The 19,374-nt window shown below is 38.7% G+C and overlaps 1 long non-coding RNA gene across 1 annotated transcript in view; it reads left to right on the top strand.

Annotated features, from left to right (window-relative positions):
* The first annotated feature begins 15,623 nt into the window (after positions 1-15,623).
* LOC103280232 (uncharacterized) overlaps positions 15,624-19,374 on the top strand; it is a 39,232-nt gene continuing 35,481 nt past the window's right edge. The window contains exon 1 of the long non-coding RNA XR_010004470.1: positions 15,624-15,935. This is a non-coding gene — a long non-coding RNA (uncharacterized LOC103280232). The remainder of the gene's footprint in view (positions 15,936-19,374) is intronic.

The following is a 19,374-nucleotide window of genomic DNA, read 5'->3' as shown; positions in this document are numbered from 1 at the left end:
GAGAACATTTTAACATGAATACAGTTGCAAGAATAATTTTTGGAAAACATTGGAAAACACAGGAGATACTGACAATAGAACAATGGCTGGAGAAGTTGGAAGATATCTGTGACATGGACAGATTTGTTGAAACAACATAGAGGAAAACCTGTAAAACAAACAGATTGCAAACAATTTGAAGAATACATGAAAAAAAACATAAAGGAGAAAGAAACGAGAGTGGGGTTGAAATTTAAATGGAAAAGGAAAAAAACCAACCAGTAAAATGAATAAAAAATTCTAAATAGTAGCTAACCCGCAAAGAAGAAGATGGAAGATCGACAAATCCCCCCCCCCCCTTACCCCCTTTCTTTCCCATTATTTACCCCCGGGGATCTATTCAAACCCTTTATCCTTTAGCCTTTCTTTCTTACTCCTTGTCCCTTCCTTCAACCTATCTCAATGATGGGCAACCTTTTTCACTTGGTGTGTCAAAATTCACCAAAAAACCTAGCATGACTTGGGTGGTGTATCACTTCGAGAAAAACCCTCATAATTTCACAATATATATAGTTTAAATAACAACAATATATAATTGTAATATATAACTGTATTTAATAAACCAAAAACTATTTACTACCATTATTTCCATGTACAACAATCTATGGTACCTATGATATAATAATATACTACAATAATAATAGAATAATAATAGAATGATTATATATATATATATATATATATATATATATATATATATATACATATACATATACGTATACGTATAAATGTAATGTGCATAATTCCCATGGAGTAAACAACAAACCCATTGGACCAAATCACACCAAATTTGGCCACAAAAGACATTAGTCATCCAATCAATCTGCATGAGGCAGTGTCAGTAAAAATGGCTAGGCGTGTCAGTGCTGACACGCATGTCATAGGTTGGTCATCACTGACCTATCTCCTTTCCCTTTCCTCCCCTTCCCCCCTGGGTTCTTTCCTATACACTTTTCTCTACCCAGAATCCCTAAATGTTCGCTATTCCAAAATAATGTATCCCTTGTGAAAATTTATTAATAAAAATTATTAAAAAGTGCTGCTTCAGACTAGCCTTGGATTCAATAGAGGTGTTTGCACACTTTGTTCATAAACCACAACAACAGCAGGAATCCAGATAGTCCTGTCTGATCACACTTACTTTTGCTGTAATTTTGTAACCACAGCATCAGCTATGGTGCTCTTGAGAGCTCCTGGACATCACCAGGAGTATTTGCTGATATCAGCAATGGGGCCCAGTGATGGCCAGGGGCTCTCTGTAGTTCCATGGCTGCTGGTACAGTGACAAACAACATTTATTTATTTATTTATTGCATCACTTCTACCCCACCCTTCTCACCCATCAGGGGACTCAGGGCGGCTTACAATACAAACATATACATCAGAAAAACAGTTTACATCAAATTTAAAAGTCTTTCAAAATTAAAAATTAAAATTAAAATATACATCAAAAACCTGCATAATTGTACATTTAAATAAACATTTAAGGTGCTTTTCATGTCCAGGTGGGGGTCTGGCAGTGAGTCATATATTCATATCGCGATTCTGCTGCTACTCATGCTCAAATGCCTGATCCCATAACCACATTTTTGTTCTCTTTCAGAAAGACAGGAGGGAGGGAGTCTGTCTAATTTCGTTTGGGAGGGCATTCCATAGGCGGGGGGCCACCACTGAAAAGGCCCTGTCCCTCGTCCCTGCCAGCTGCACCTGTGAGGCTGGCGGGACAGAGAGCAGGTCCTCCCCAGAAGATCTTAGATTCCATGATGGGTCATAGTAGGAGACACGTTCAGACAAGTAAGCTGGGCTGGACCCGTTTAGCGCTTTATAGGCTAAAGCCAGCACTTTGAATTGTGCTCGGTAGCTGATCGGCAGCCAGTGGAGCTGACGTAACAGAGGAGTAGTACGCTCCCTGCACGTTGCTCCAGTTAACAGCCTGGCTGCCTCCCGTTGGACTAATTGGAGCTTCCAAACAGTCTTCAAAGGCAGCCCCACGTAGAGTGTGTTGCAGTAATCTAATTGGGATGTAACAAGAGTGTGGACCACTGTGGCCAGGTCCGGCTTCCCAAGGTACGGGTGTAGCTGGCGCACAAGTTTTAATTGTGCAAAGGTTCCCCTAGCCACCGCCGAAACCTGGGGTTCCAGGCTCAACAATGAGTCTAGGATCACCCCCAGACTGCGCACCTGCACCTTCAGGGGGAGTGTAACCCCATCCAGTACAGGCTGTAACCCTATACCCTGTTCGGCCTTCCAATTGACCAGGAGGACCTCTGTCTTGTCTGGATTCAATTTCAATTTGTTGGCCCTCATCCAGTCCGACACAGCGGCTAAGCACCGGTTCAGGACCTGGACAGCCTCCTTAGTGACAGGTGGAAAGGAGTGACAGAGCTGGACATCATCTGCATAGAGATGACACACACCCCGAAACTCTTGATGATCTCTCCCAGCGGCTTCATGTAGTTGTTAAACAACAAGGGGGACAGTACAGACCCCTGCGGGACCCCACAAAACAAAGGTTGTGGGGCCGAGCAGGTGTCCCCCAGTGACACTATCTGAGACCGACCCTCCAGGAATGAGTGGAGCCACTGAAGAACAGTACCTCCAAGACTCATCCCCGTGAGGCATTTACATTTCAAGTAAATTCTACCCTCTTTCCCTGCACATGTCATGAGTTGATGGATGAATGATATTGTGTGAATAGGGTCTGGCTAGGAGCATGTTAAGGCCTGCCCAGGCTGAAGACACCATCCTATAATTGAATCCTGGGAAAACTGCATTATGGAGAAACAAAGGAGGTGAAAATTTAATTAACTTGTGGCATGAAAAGTGCTGATGAAGAAAAACTGAACTGCTGATATAACTGACCTAGGAAGTTCTGGTGTAAACAGCACAACATATGTTTACATGGTCAGAGACATTAATTCTTTAAGTTAGGGAAGTCAGAAAACTACACCTGTCAGGAATTGATGGGGTTTCAGCAAGTCTTAGCTGAATGCCAAGTTGAAAAACAATCAAGAACAGCAACAACAGGAAAAAAAAACTACATAAGATGATCCCTTTCCTCTTGGAAAAGTGTGGCAGATCTGTGGGGAATGCAGGGCCTGTCCACCCGCCTTCTTCCAAGATGGTTTGAATGAAGAAAGTGATGAGCTTGCATGTGAATAAAGGTATGTAGAGTGGATGCTGAGTAAATGTGAAGGTTCCTCTTTGTCTATATAACCTATATATGAATGAATGGTTTATTGTACTAGCCATAGGCCATGACATATAACCTATATAGGTATTATAAAGCCAGTACTCAGTATGTGTGTCTACTTCTTTCTCTGAAAGTGCCCGATAGGAATCTGTCCCACTGAAAAATGGATTAAAGAACATTTTAAGGTTCAAAAAAACATTCATGACACACAGAGTTCAGGGAATGGATGCTAGCACTGGCCCATATAGACTGCTTGAATAGTTTGAATTAGAGCCTGTCCAGCTGTCCATACCAACCTTGAGGTACGGGGATGCTCCATAGTTACTAGGAAACTTCTGAGCATTTTCTGACTTCAGCTAATGCAGTTATTACCTGGTTTTGCCCCACACTAGGGGCTGGAAATCCCTGAATATTGTGTGGATATCCAGAAGTCACCTCGAGCCTAATTCAGGATTTGTGGCTCATATAGAAGGGCCCTAAGCTGCATTTAAAATGATAAAGTATAGTAGAGTCACCATTCCTAACACAACAATTATGTCCTTTATTTTTTAGGTTGCTATAATTTAGTTCCAAGTTGTTTGCAACTTCCAGAAGGAGAGCCTGTTTCATTTGCCATAGCAAAAGCAACAAAGAATCTGTGGCACCTTTAAGACTAAGATTTATTGTAGCATAAGCTTTCATAGACTAGAACTCAGTTTATCAGATGCATCAATTTTATCTTCAGTATATACACATTCAAGCATGTGTGTGCACACAGAGAGGTCATATCATTAAACTTAAAGCTGAAATGTATACTACAGATGTAGCAGTGACTTTTCACAACAGAACTACATACCAATTCCACAGTTTGCCTAATTTTTCTTTTATTGTTTTTCTTCATTGTTTCAATGGAATCTGCTTGGGATACTCCAATGTTCTACAGGCTTTGGAATCCAAAGCCTTGCAATCCAGTGGGATTTATTTCAGAGTATCAATGGATTTGCTATACAAATTTGAAAACACATGCTTGTGAAGAATTTTTTAAAAGGATAATAGTCTCAGTGAATTTCTGTGTGTCTCCAGGTCTCCTGGTAGTAAAAGTAGAAATCACTGGAGGAGTAGAAGATATCACTTTTGTGTGTGAAAAGGCTTTAGGGTCTTGGCCATCACTGGCCCCTTTCTGTACTTCTGTTTGTACAAATGTCACTGTCCTAAAACATGACCTATTGCTCCCCAAATGTTTCCATAATCCTTGGGCCTCCAAAATAATGGCCGGAATCTCGTGGGCATCATATTTATACATGCATATTTATATATTTCTCTCCACCCATATATGAACTTCTGGGGCTGTGGGACAGCAAACATATTCAGTTTAAAGGCAAGATAAGGGCAACATTTAGAACAGAGTAAAATTAGATGCTGACAAAGCATTGTGAAAAATGACATTTTAGTCCTAAATTGAAAATTTGTAAAAATGATCTTTAGAAATCTATTTCTGCTCCCCATTGCACTTACAATCATTTGTTATCACAGTTCTATCTTATTCTATGTGCTACCAGGTTGTTTTCAACTTATGACATCCCTAACTCTACTGTGGTGGATCTCATTTTTCCACATTGGTCTGTGCATCTTTTATTAACAAAACAAACCAAATCTGTATTATGTTTCAAAATATATACTTACATGAGTGCATATTATTATGCATTTGAGCACCCAAAAGAATTCAAAGAATTCCTAAATCTTGTGGGTCCTTAAGTTCTGATCTGGATATAAATCCAAACAGGTGGCTAAAAGCATTTTGTATAGATTGTATAGATTGTACAGTATCTGATATGTGAGAAACATCATATTTGACAATCTATACAAAATGCTTTTAGCCACCTGTTTGGATTTATATCCAGATCAGAACCTAGAGACCCACAAGATTTAGGAATTCTTTGAATTCTTTTGGGTGCTCAAATGCATAATAATATGCACTCCTGTAAGTATATATTTTGAAACATAATACAGATTTGTTTTGTTTTGTGTGTTCATTAACAGAACTCTAGTAGCAAAGAACACCACCAGAAGAAAAGAAAGTGCTTCTTTTCCTAGACCTTGTGGTCAAATGATTTGATAAGAGCCAGCCCTATATATTTTGCTGCCTGATCACAAGGGACCTCTTCACACAGCCGGTGGCAGTGCTACTCTTCGCTGCGAGGTGTATGGAATCCGGCCATCCACGCCTCGCCTCCCCTCGCCTGGTCCATCCTGCCGGGAGGACAATCACATGGGGGGAAGTGTGAAGAACATAGCTTCCCCCTTACATTTGACAACACAAGAAGCATCCTGTCTTGGCATGGCAGTGGCGGCATGCCACTTCTGCCCCTCTACACCCATGGAGCCAGCACAATGTCATGTGAATGGAGCCGGCCGGCTCCATGGGTGACCAGGGCTAGATTGGTGTTTGCCACCAAATCTAGCCTCATCTGATGAGATCAAAGAAGTAATGTTCCCATATCCCAATTTTGCATACTGAAGAAGGTTTTACTTCAACAATGACTAATGGGAGAAGGTCCTCTAGCATACATGAGGAGGTGCATAGCAGGCTATGTGGCATAAATAGTTTTCTCTTTATATATGTCACTCTCAGTCAGTAGCCTTGAGCATTTGTCAAGGCAACCTCCTTGTCCATTATAATAATGGGGACGGTCTTGCCAACTGGGATCCAGATTGCTTGATCAATCACAATTTGATACATGACAGAACTATTTATAAGAGCCATTAGAACATACCCTGTTTCCCCTAAAATAAGACATCCCCAGAAAATAAGACCTAGTAGAGATTTTGCTGAATGACTAAATATAAGGCCTCCCCCAAAAGTAAGACCTAACAAAGTTTTTGTTTGGAAGCATGCCTGCCGAACAGAACACCAGAGCATGCAGGATCAGCAAATATACGTACCATAGAGTGTTGTACATGGAAATAATGATAGGAAATTCTTGATAGGACTCACAGTTTGTCTGGTTATGCTGGTTTGTGATGACAACTACTGTACAGTATATAATAAATGTTCATTTTTTGTTCAACAATTAATGTGAATTCTTCTTCATGGAAAAATAAGACCTCCCCTGAAAATAAGACCTAGCGCATCTTTGGGAGCAAAAATTAATATAAGACGCTGTCTTATTTTTGGGGAAACACGGTAGTGACTTGAGAGTTTTGACTATGGCTCAGGAGATTAAGGTGTGAATTCCTGTTTAGTTATGGGTGACCTGGCTAAGTTACACTATCTCATCCTTGGAGGAAGGCAATGGCCACAGCAAATGCATTCTGAACAAATCTTTCCCTAAACCCAATGATAGGGTCACCATGAGACAGAAATGACAAAAGACACACAACAACCACATAACTATTTGGAACATAGTCCTAAACATACTGATCAGAGTGAAACTTACAGAAAATAGTTGGACTTACTTCTGAGTTAACATGCCTAGAATACTTCTCTGCATCCATTTCCCTGGAGCTTAACATGACAATGGTTTCTTAGAAAGACACAGCACTGCCCTAAAAACCACACCAAAAGACTAAAAAGAAGACTATGCAATTAAATTGCATTTAAGCCATTAACTCATTCTGACCTATGCATATTATGTCTTTAGTCTGGGCACAAGGGCACTCAGCAGGAGAAACCGGGTGAAATAATTATATAACATTTGAGATAATAAGCAGATGTTGTTTCTCATTAACTTCAACTTCCTATCAGTAAATAAATTAATAATGGTACTATCTAATAAAATATGGCCTGGAAGAAATGAAAATTGAGTACAAAGAAGGCACTGCAGTAAAAAAAGTATTAACTGTATCCGTGAAGATTATAAATTACAGAACACTCTGTGATGCTTTGCATTAACAAAAACTAAAGAATATTTTGACAGAATGCTGGTGGCTGTTATAATGAGAGTTTCATAGACTGAACTTTAAAACACCATTATTTTCTTTGATACCAGATTTCTAGATATCAAAATTACTGAAAAGAAATCTGGACATATATGAATACAATCAGTATACCATAATGGAACACATAGGAAAAAACTTTTTCAAAAATTGGAAATGTTAGCAAAAGGTCAGGCTCTCTCCTATATTACAGTCTCACATTTTAAAACTTGTTTGGAAAAGGAAGACTAACATTAATACATCCCTTTTTAAGGAATTGACCAGATATCTCCTTCCCTTCCTATGCAATAACTTTGGGAGGAATGAGAAATATTTCCAAAACCGGTTGTCAAAATTGTTATTTTCCTATGCAGAAAAATTGGGAGAGGGAAAAATTCATACAGTTTCTTCATGGGGAGGATAAATTATGATGTGGATTTTTGGCTAGGGTTGCCAGGCCATTAGGGACTGCCAGAAGTTTCAGGAAATTGAGCATTTAAAGCAAAAGAGAAAGATTGCAGGGCTATAGGTGCAAGAGGAGAAGGGTGGGGAGGACTTTTGATGTTTGTACATGAAGTGTTTTTTAAAACTTGACTGTCATCTCCATCAATTCCCAGCTGATGCCAAAGGATTTCTGGATCAGCACAATTTTTTCCTATGTGTGTTTTATGTATAATATCAAAACACCCAAGCGCAAGAGAGATAAATGAGAAGAGAGTTGACGGATGGTGCACTTGAGTTGGGGTAGGCAACCTTGGCAGATCTGATAACTGATTTTCTACCTCTGGGATGCTACAAAAACTGCACAAAAAGTTCACTCATCATTTTCTCACAAAATTGTTCAAAAAGCAGCTCTAACCATAGCCCTAACCACAGGCCACAGTTATATATTGTGTTGAATGGCAGCAATGCACAACTGAACACACTAAATCAAAAAAGTTCCGTTGCTTCTGTAATGGAATATAGACATGCAGAAGACATCAACAAGATTCTGTTGAATGTGATGGCATTATTTTTATTATTTTAATTCCAGAACACTTAAAGGGGTACCATTCTTCTTCCAGCACATTAGTCAGATTCATTTTGGCCTTAATTTTACTTTCACATCTGTCAAAATATACACAAACAAAGTGAACCAACAATGTATATCATAAACCACTGCTTATTAAACTGCTAGTTTTTAACCCAGTTGGGTTCCCCTTAGCTCAGTGTTGGGGGTCGCAAAAATTTATCAGCAGTAAAAGGTTTCTGAACCCCATCTAGTGGCTGTTTTAGAGATTCCATCCATCTTTTAGAATCAATATTCTGTGTTTATAGTGGAATCTGCAGAAAATGTTCAAAAAGAGAAAATCAACTTGTTTAGGAAGTCTTGTAAATTTTTATTTGTTATCAGTATATGTTTGATTTTATACCTATTGTATATACCCATATACCTAGGGTCACATAAAACTTTCTAGGACAGAAAGGGGTCATGAGTGGAAAAGGTTTAAGAAACCCTGTCATAGACACTATCAACCATAAATCCTTAATTGGGAACTTTCCATTTTCTAGAATCAATCTTTTTTTAGTTATGTTAAATTAAGTACTATTATTTAGTGTTTTAGAAGAAGATGAGATTCTAATAATTTTATTATGAAAATGTGTATTTCCAAGTATATGTCAGAAAGCAATGAATCCTTGATTATATATTGCACTTCACTACTTTGCTATGTTTTCACCACATATCTCTAAGTGAACTAACCTATTTCTATAGTGCAAGTCAATTAAGTATGATTGTGGAAATATTTTATTCTCTCTGGAAGACATATAATACTGCCTGTGACTATTTCCACTTGTATCTAATATCCTTAGCTACTCTACTGATATTCTCTCAACTATTTGATTCTAAAGTATTGATGCTAAGATATCCCAGATCGTTCTCCCATTTACCTTTTAAACTCATATTCATGTACTCTGAGGTTTTTTTGCTTGTTTGTTTACAATATCACTTTCTTTCTTTACTATTATTTCAAAAACAAAATGACAATATGCAAAATATCCGAGGACTTATATTTTTCCCTATGAATTACTTCGACTGTATTAGGAAAACAGGTGAATTGTGGTTATGGTGCAATTTCATCTAATTTCCTTTTGTCTTCCTTTGTAAGATGTAGTAATATCACTTCTAAGTAAAAGCCACATACTTAACTATTGCACATTGCCGAGAGTCAAATAAGACTTGATTTGATTGATACATTTAAGCAATAAAATACAGTTAAACAAATCTTTTGATCTCTTTTTCACTTCACTTTATCATATTTTCTCTTTGACCCGTAATCTCAAAGTTTACTGTTAACTGTCAAAGGTTGGCACAGTTGGAGCATCACCATGTCCTGCCTTGTGACATCACCTGAGCCTGTTGTGATGTCATTGTGACTTGCCTTCTGACTTTCAGAGTTTGAAAGAAAAAGAGACTGTTCAACTCTGCATCTCATCCATATCTGTCCAGCAAAAGTTTAGAACCATACAGTGGCATCAACAGATATATCTAAAAGTGCTTATTAAGATACAGGTAGCAAGGAGATAATTTGTTGCCCATTGGTGTATCTTTGAAGTGCTACTTAGACACCTGTCTCTTAAAAATTATGAGGCAATTTTAAACGTAATTCCTGACCCAGCTGGATAGCCTGGGGAGATCTCCAAGCTGACAAGTTTTCTCTGTATCTAATCTACATGCAATGAATGGAGCCTTAGGAGAATTAAAGACTTGATGGATGGAGGAACCTGAAGCTATTGAGAGGAAATTGCAGAATGCTCACTTAGCATTTTAATACACTGGACAAAAGAAGAAATGAACTCAATCTAAAAGACCATGAGGCTTGTGTTGGGACTGTCAAAACTATGACCTTGACAAGTCATATTTGTATAGCAAGTCACTCTTTATTGTTTCTCCTCAAGAAGAGAACCCATCTGTCAAATTTAGTATAACACTTGGAGAGGAAAATGTTTGCCAGGGCTTATGATTTGACATGCTGTTGACACAAAGCCATTCTTGACTGGAGGGAATTCCAGGATTGCAGACAAACAGGATGAAATACAGAGGAGTGAACAGAGACATCAATTTACATCACACTCAGGTGTGGAAGAGGGCTTAGAAACTCCTCGTGTGAGCAACATGTCTGTTTTACTGATGTATGCACAAAGGCACACCCTTCTCCAGATATTTTAATAATTTTGGAGAACTTGTAGTTTATTTATTACCTTGTTCTTACTGACATTCGATTAAGAAATAACTCCAAATTCACTAGCATAAAAACATTTTAGTTTGTCATGCTTTTGCCTTTTGTGTTAAGGAGTAGACTTGTGATACTGGCTTCAACATCAATGTCAGGCTCTTTGTGTCTCCTCATAAATAGATATGACAAATCATGTGGCATTCATGGTCATAAGGAAAATCATCATGAATAAAGCTGCATTTTCATATCATGATAATGACAAAAAGCCAATGTGGTTGATGGTTTTGTGTTGAACTGGGATTTGAGAGAGCCAAAATTCTACGAGACTTTAGGCTAATGTTTTTTTCCTAATTCTGAGCTACCCCAAAGGATATAGAAGAAGGTGCCAAGGAACTTATGGAATCACTTCAAATCTCAACATTCCCTAGCATTGAACCATGGCAATTAAAGTGATGTCAAACTGCATTAATTCTACAAAGCTGCACCCAGAGTTCTCTGACACTTCTGTTTCCAGCAAAGTTAAACCTTTTTAACTGGAAGTGGATTTGGGAGCTTTTACCTTACAACACCTAAAAGATTTTGCCAAATGCAACAGTAAAGTAAGATTTTGATAAATTCAGTGTGTTCTGCCAAAGAATGGGGCAAATAGTTTTACTCAGTGTGTTGTTGAAGGCTTTCATGGCCGGGATCACAGGGTTGTTGTATGTATTCCGGGCTGTATGGCCATGTTTTAGAAGTATTCTCTCTTGACGTTTCGCCCACATCTATGGCAGGCATCCTCAGAGGTTGTGAGGCAAACACAACCTCTGAGGATGTCTGCCATAGATGTGGGCGAAACGTCAGGAGAGAATACTTCTAAAACATGGCCATACAGCCCGGAATACAACAACCCAGTTTTACTCAGGACAAAAAGGATTAGATCTGAAGAGAAATTATTTTTCTGTTGTTATGAAGGTGACATTTTATCACCTTCATTTGTGTCTCAGTGCCCAAATGAACAAAGAAGGAAGTGGGGTTGTTGTATGTCTTTCGGGCTGTGTGGCCATGTTCCAGAAGCATTCTCTCCTGACATTTCGCCCACATCTATGGCAGGCATCCTCAGAGGTTGTGAGGTATGGAGAAAACTAAGCAAAGAGGGTAATATATATCTGTGGAAAGTCTAGGGTGAGAGAGGTCAGTGTGAATGTTGTGTAGTTAATCACTTTAATTAGCATTGAAAAGCTTATCTGCTGTCTTCTTCCTGCCTCTGGGGCATCCTTTGTTTAGAGTCGTTAACTGCCCTTGGTTGATTCATGTCTGGAAATCCTCTGTTTTCAGAGTATTGCTTTTTATTTACTGTTCTGATTTTTGAGTTTTTTAATACTGGTAGCCAGATTTTGTTCATTTTCATGGTTTCTTCCTTTCTGTTGAAGTTGTCCACATGCTTGTGGATTTCAATGGCTTCTCTGTGTAGTCTGACATGATAGTTGTTAGAATGGTCCAGCATTTTTGTGTTCTCAAATAGTATTCTGTGTCCAGGCTGGTTCATCAAATGCTCTGCTATGGCTGATTTCTCTGGTTGAATTAGTCTGCAGTGCCTTTCATGTTCTTTGACTCTTGTTTGGGCGCTGCGTTTGGTGGTCCCTATGTAGACTTGTCCACAGCTGCATGGTATCCGGTAGACTCCTGCAGAAGAGAGAGGATCCCTCTTGTCCTTCGCTGACCGTAGCATTTGTTGGATTTTCTTCGTGGGTCTGTAGATAGTTTGTAGGTTGTGCTTCTTCATCAGCTTCCCTATGCGGTCAGTAGTTCCCTTGATGTAACAAATCCAACAAATGCTACGGTCAGCGAAGGACAAGAGGGATCCTCTCTCTTCTGCAGGAGTCTACTGGTTAACAAAGGATGCCCCAGAGGCAGGAAGAAGACAGCAGATAAGCTTTTCAATGCTAATTAAAGTGATTAACTACACAACATTCACACTGACCTCTCTCACCCTAGACTTTCCACAGATATATATTAACCTCTTTGCTTAGTTTTCTCCATACCTCACAACCTCTGAGGATGCCTGCCATAGATGTGGGCGAAACGTCAGGAGAGAATGCTTCTGGAACATGGCCACACAGCCCGAAAGACATACAACAACCCTGTGATCCCGGCCATGAAAGCCTTCGACAACACAAAGAAGGAAGTGCCTGCACTGATAACCTCTCAGGCCATCTTAACTGATAACCAATGGAATATATTGTGAAAATTTTGGCCTGCCACTCTAACTTCATCATTTCTGCTTCTCTTTTATGATATTAAACAACTTTGTCTGATGAAGACTATAGAAGAGACATGAAATATTGCATATCTTTGCTAGCCCAATAATGATATCACTGCTTTGTGGATTTTTAATATTATCATATTGCATAGATAATGTTCTTAGTAAAGGAGAAATGATTTTCACACGGAAGGGGAATATATCCTAAAATATTAGTTTATTCTTACAGGGAATAATGACCGCTTTGGCTTCCTTCTCTAAACAAACAAAATACTATTTCTCAGGGAATAATATAATGCCTTCTTTTTGATGGTAAGTGTCAATAGTGTTTATCCTTTCTGTCAAGACATTTTGGAACAGGATTCAGCTGCTACCCCCAAAGGTTTGTGGATGGAGAATCCCCTTTTTCTATGAATTAAGACATTCAGATGAAAGTCCATAAATAAATTTGAAATAAACCCACAAGCTTATGTGACCCACACAAGCTTCCTGGAAGAATGAGCAGTTTTGGATTCCTGATTCATCTGGGATCAGTCCAAAGACACTTTAAGATTCTGAGGCACGCTTGCGATTGCTTCCAGTGTCCTTAATGACCCAGCATTGCAGTGGCATCTCGGCACTCTGAGGATTCATTTTAGTTATGAAATGGCAATTTTTGGGAAAGAAGTTGCAAAGCATTTCTTGGAAGAATGACTCACACACCTGAAGAAGTTCTGGCAAACCTTTGAGGCAACAACTCATGGAAATTGCCAATTCTGTGAAATAACTAAACGCCTCTATAGAAAGGAAGAGAACAGGACACTATTTTTACATCACCTTCTATTCTGTTTCTAATGATAATTATCTCATTGAGGGGAACAGATGTAAGGAAATTGCAGAATTCCATGATCTAGAGAGCTGTGCTATGTGGTCCATAACACATTATCTGCAAATTCACTATGTGTAAATCTTTTACACATGTACCAATCCCTATCCCTACACCAATCTTTTGATGTTTCTGAGATGCCTCTACACCTTTAGGTAATAATAAAAGGAGAAAGGTCCCAGGTTCAAACCCCGGGAGCGGCGGGAGCGGCCGCTGTTAGCTCCAGCTCCTGCCAACCTAGCAGTTCGAAAACATGCCAATGTGAGTAGATCAATAGGTACCGCTCTGGCGGGAAGGTAACGGCACGCCATGTAGTCATGCCGGCCACATGACCTTGGAGGTGTCTACGGACAAAGCCGGCTCTTTGGCTTAGAAATGGAGATGAGCACCAACCCCCAGAGTCAGATATGACTGGACTTAATGTCAGGGGAAATCTTTACCTTTACTTAAAAGGAGAAAATACATAGGCAATTGGTTGACTTAGAGCCATATTTCATAAACAAACCAGACTTGCGAGGAGAGAGTGGAGTCTATGAAGTAGCAGTTTCTACTACAGTCTATAACAGTGGTTCTTAACCTGTGGGTCCCCAGGTGTTTTGGCCTATAACTTCCAGAAATCCCAGCCAGTTTACCAGCTGTTAGGATTTCTGGGAATTGAAGGCCAAAGCATCTGGGGACCCACAAGTTGAGAACCACTAGTCTATAACATGTCTAGGTGAGACAGCCCTGGATTCAGTGTGTAGTGGTTCTGAGCCAAGCATCCTCAGCACCACGACTTAGTGTATAACAATAACAACAACAACAACAACAATACTTGACTTCACTTCACTTCACTTTATTTCTTAATTAGTCGCTCTCCACCAGAGTTCTCCGAGTGACTTACAATTTAAAATATCATTCCACAATATAAAAACATTCAACATAAAAACATTCAGCAGTGACTATTTGGCAAATTAGATCTGATTTACTTAAATGCACAACCAAACAGCCAAGTCTTGAGCACTTTTACAAAAGGTTGCAACTCCGACCTTTTGTAAAAGGTTGGAATTGCGACCTTTTGTCAAAGATAAAAGATAGGGTGGAATACTTTATTTGTATTCCACCCTATCTCCCCAAGAGGACTCAGGACGGATTCCAACATACAATGGCAAACATTCAATGCCTCCATAAAACAAATACTGACATAAAATCCCAGGAAAACCCCACATATGAAAAGAGCAGTTAAAACCTAACATCAAATTATAGCTAAGATCAATGAAATAAACCTAACATCAGTAATTTAAACCAACATAGTCAGACAGAAATTATATATATTGCATATAAACAAGAAGGTATTTCCTTGAGGTGTCCATGTTACAGAGTGAGTTGAATTACCTCCTAAGGAAATCTGTTTCTTGCCCTCACATCTTGCAAGTCTCAAAAATGTTGTTATATTCCACACTTATACTCCACACTCCTTTCACCTGCCCTATGCCTTACATGCATTTCTTGCACATTATTATTATTATTATTATTATTATTATTATTATTATTATTATTTATTTACAGCATTTATATTCCGCCCTTCTCACCCCGAAGGGGACTCAGGGTGGATCACATTACACATATAGGCAAACATTCAATGCATTTTAACATAGAACAAAGACAAACAAACATAGGCTCCAAGCGGGCCTTGAACTCATGACCTCCTGGTCAGAGTGATTCATTGCAGTGATTCATTGCAGCTGCTCTCCAGCCTGTGCCACAGCCCGGGCCCTGTAACATGCCTGTAACAATTAAGAGACAACACTTTGTTTTGTCTTTCATGTAGGTACTCATTTTAAAAAATTAACTCCTCATCATCATGTTTTAGAATTCACTTGAACATGCACAGGATGTGGATTGCTTGATAAGATTGGGTTTTCAGACATGAGAGATATTCAGCCTCTACAGACCTTCACAGTCAGCATATGAATGTCTAACATCTTTCTAGAGGCTCAAAAGATATTGCTGCTCTGCTGCTCAGTCGTTTAGTCATCTCCGACTCTTCGTGACCTCGTGGACCAGTCCACGCCAGAGCTCCCTGTCGGCTGTCACCGCCCCAGTTCCTTCAAGGTCAACCCAGACAGGATACCGTCCAAAAGATATTGAGTGTAATGATTATAGTCAGGTCCGTATCCCAGTTTCAGCCCTAAATGTGAGCCCTATATAATTGCTGAAATCGGTATTTTTTCATTGAAGCTAGTTTGGCATAATGGGTTTATTGTTATGCTCTACATTTGTATCTAACACCTATGATGGAAATTATCTTTCAAAATCACATTTGCATGACATTTGGTTGCTTTGATATCATCTGCATGGCTTTTACAGTTCAAAAGTTTTAATTTTTTTTTAAAGTTTGCAGCTGTCTTTACTTCTGCATTTTTTAAGGAGAGAAGAATTTGGAGTGTGATGGAAGATCCTTCCTTGGAGTCTATCAAAAAGAAGCTGGATGGCCATCTGTCAGAGGTATTTTGATTATGCTTTTCCTCGATAGCAGGGGGTTGGACTGGATGGTCCATGTGGTCTCTTCCAACTATGATTCTATGATTCGATGACTGCACAACCATTCCTTCTCAGTGATGATAGTTTCTCCCATTGAAGTTGTGTTTTCCCCTTTAGTTGAAGCACATTAAAGAAGAGGAAAGTAGTAATATCAGCAAAAAAATACAGAAAGCATAGCCAGGAAAGTATAACTGTGGCAAGGGCAATAAGAGGCAAATATAATACATTTTAAACAAGAGAGGTATGAAGTTACATTGAGGAGTAAGAATGTATGAATTTTTGCTCTGATTGACTAAAGTTAATAATCTAATGAAGGCACATATAGACTGTTACCTCATTCCCAGCAACTTGTTCTTTTTAAGAGTGACAGAAACTTTTGTAGCAACCACTTTATATGGAGCTGAGGAAAGATGGAAAATGTGAGGAGATATGTTTTTGCAGTGCTTGTGGATGCATTCATTGGAAATATCTATCAAGAAGATAAGAGGTTTTCTTGTACTTTGGGAAAAATACAAAGATAATCTCAAGGCAAACTAATTTATAGTGGGCATTCAATCAGAGTAAAAATATTGTATCAGCAAGTGATTCTACATACTGTAAATTGTTGAATATGGTTGTAATTTCTTTTTGTGGAGCACTATGTTTAATAATTACATGGTCCAATAATTACATGACTATGCAAGGACACAAAGAACATTGTTTTCTGTTGGTTTGTTTGTCCTTGATAAGAAAGGGTCAATACATGAAGACAAAGAAAATGGTAGATTTGATTTTTTTTTCACTTTTGCAAACTTTTTGTTAAAAAATATTAATGGGAATATAACATTCTTACCCTGTTTCCTCTAAAATAAGATATCCCCAGAAAATAATATCTAGTAGAGGTTTTGCTGAATTGCCAAATATAAGGCCTCCCCCGAAAGTAAGACCTAGCAAAGTTTTTGTTTGGAAGCATGCCCAACGAACAGAACACCAGAGCATGCAGGATTGGTAAATGTACGTACCATAGAGTGTTGTACATGGAAATATTGGTAGTAACAAGAAATTCTTGATAGGATTCACAGTTTGTCTGGTTATGCTGGTTTGTGATGACAACTACTATACAGTATATAATAAATGTTCATTTTTTGGTTCAACAATAAATGTGAATTCTTCTTCATGGAAAAATAAGACATCCCCTGAAAATAAGACCTAGCACATCTTTGGGAGCAAAAATTAATATCAGACACAGTCTTATTTTCGGGGAAACACAGTATGTAGAAAACAAATGTCTGGGAAAATGCTCTTTTTACAAAACCCCTTATAATTAAAAAAAATCATCAGAATTTCATAATCTTGCCCAATTTTGAGGAGACAATTTTTGAAAGATTTCATTTTTTTATTTCAGAATGCAGAAAGCAATGTTTTATATCCTTAGTTTAGGGCTAATAGAGAAATGACCCGGTAAAATAACTTCTGAACATGATTTTCCTAAGAAACCCTGAAAAATTTGAGTTGACAGGCAACTTGAAGGCATATATAGACTCAGAAAGATTGCTTAAAATCTAAAGATTGGTCTCTGGATATATTATTGAATTGTTTTCTTGCTTGTTAATAAAAATTAATCAGAAATCAGTAGCAGTAAGAATCCTTAAAGTGATAATGTATAATTATGAGAATAATTATGAGAATCCTTAAAGTGATAATGTATAATGTATAGCGTGGCATTTCCTGTGTTTCATTTTTAGAATTAATAACTACAGTACATTGTTAACATTGCTGCTAACTAGTTTGTTCCTCCTAAAATAATTTTGCTAAGGAAGTTCAATGTACTTCTTTAAAAACAATTCTTAGGTGGCTGAAGAAACCTATTCTTGATCTTCATGTTCTCCCACAGTGAGGACATTGGTTTCCATTGGTCAGGGTTGGCTTGATGCCCCTTCCTCTTGGCACGTTTCTCCCATAAGCCCTCCATTCGTGCCTCTTCGAACTCCACAGCACTGCTGGTCACAGCTGACCTCCAGTTAGAGCGCTCAAGGACCGGGACTTCCCAGTTCTCAGTGTTTATGCCACAGTTTTTAAGGTTGGCTTTAAGCCCATCTTTAAATCTCTTTTCCTGCCCACCAACATTACATTTCTGATTCTTGAGTTGGGAGTAGAGTAACTGCTTTGGGAGACAGTGATCAGGCATTCGGACCACGTGGCCAGTCCAGCAGAGTTGATGGCGTAGGAGCATCGCTTCAATGCTGGTGGTCTTTGCTTCTTCCAGCATGCTGACATTTGTTCACCTGTCTTTCCAAGAGATTTGCAGGATTTTTCTGAGGCAATGCTGATGGAAATGCTCCAGGAGTTGAGTGTGATGTCTGTAGCCTATCCACGTTTCGCAGGCATAGAGCAGGATACAACATACTTAAAATACATAGTATATATTTTAAAACTGGCTGTAAAAAAGTAACTTATACTAAATGCATTCTAAAGCCGGGCTGTGGCACAGGCTGTTGAGCAGCTGCAATAAATCACTCTGACCATAAGGTCATGAGTTCAAGGCCAGCCCGTGGCGGGGTGAGCACCCATCAATTAAAAAAAAATAGCCCCTGCTCCTTGCTGACCTAGCAACCCGAAAGATAGTTGCATCTATCAAGTAGGAAATAAGGTACCACTTATAAAAGTGGGGAGGCAAGTTTAACTAATTTATGACTTGGAATGAGGAAGTGCCATCAGAGTGGATGATGAAGCAGCTGCTCCCCCCATGGCTAGAATCGAACATCCCCTCAGGAGAAGGTTAAATTGCCTCTGCGTATGTCTGTCTCTGTCTCTGTTTAATGTGTTTATGGGCATTGAATGTTTGCCCTATGTGTGTATAGTGTGATGCGCCCTGAGTCCCCATCGGGGTGAGAAGGGCGGAATATAAATACTGCAAATAAATAAATAAATAAATAAATAAATAAATAAATAAAGAGCTCCAGTTCAAAATCAATTCAACTATATGGTATAGGGGTAGCAGAACAAAAATGTTCAGACAGTGGTGTACTACTGATTTGTAAGTGCATATTTTGGGGTAAATATAAATATAAAGAGATTTACTTCATGCATTAATCAAGAGATTTGTTATGGACCTGATTTTGCAAATGGAGACTGCATGTTCATTTGAACTATTATTCAAAAATCTAAATCTTTCTGCATCTCATTGAGATATATTGCTTGAATAAGAACAGGAGAGGCTGGAAGCAAAAAAGTATGTACAACCTCTATGGCATAAAAAAGAAATAAGTTACAACTTTGCCCAGCAATCAGAATTTCCTTTTGTTCAATGTTCTTTCTCATATGAAACCTTTTAGGCTGGAACAAAACTCATGAGTTTTTCTGGGGAATGTATTGCTCTGCTTATAAAACAATCATAGGCACGACAGGAAATGCTTTTGAGTGA

The sequence above is a fragment of the Anolis carolinensis genome, chromosome 3 (assembly GCF_035594765.1).
Source record: "Anolis carolinensis isolate JA03-04 chromosome 3, rAnoCar3.1.pri, whole genome shotgun sequence".
In the NCBI taxonomy this organism is placed as follows: Eukaryota; Metazoa; Chordata; class Lepidosauria; order Squamata; family Dactyloidae; genus Anolis; species Anolis carolinensis.
Note: the sequence above shows the minus strand (reverse complement) of the source record. Positions and strands in the feature narration are given on the sequence as shown.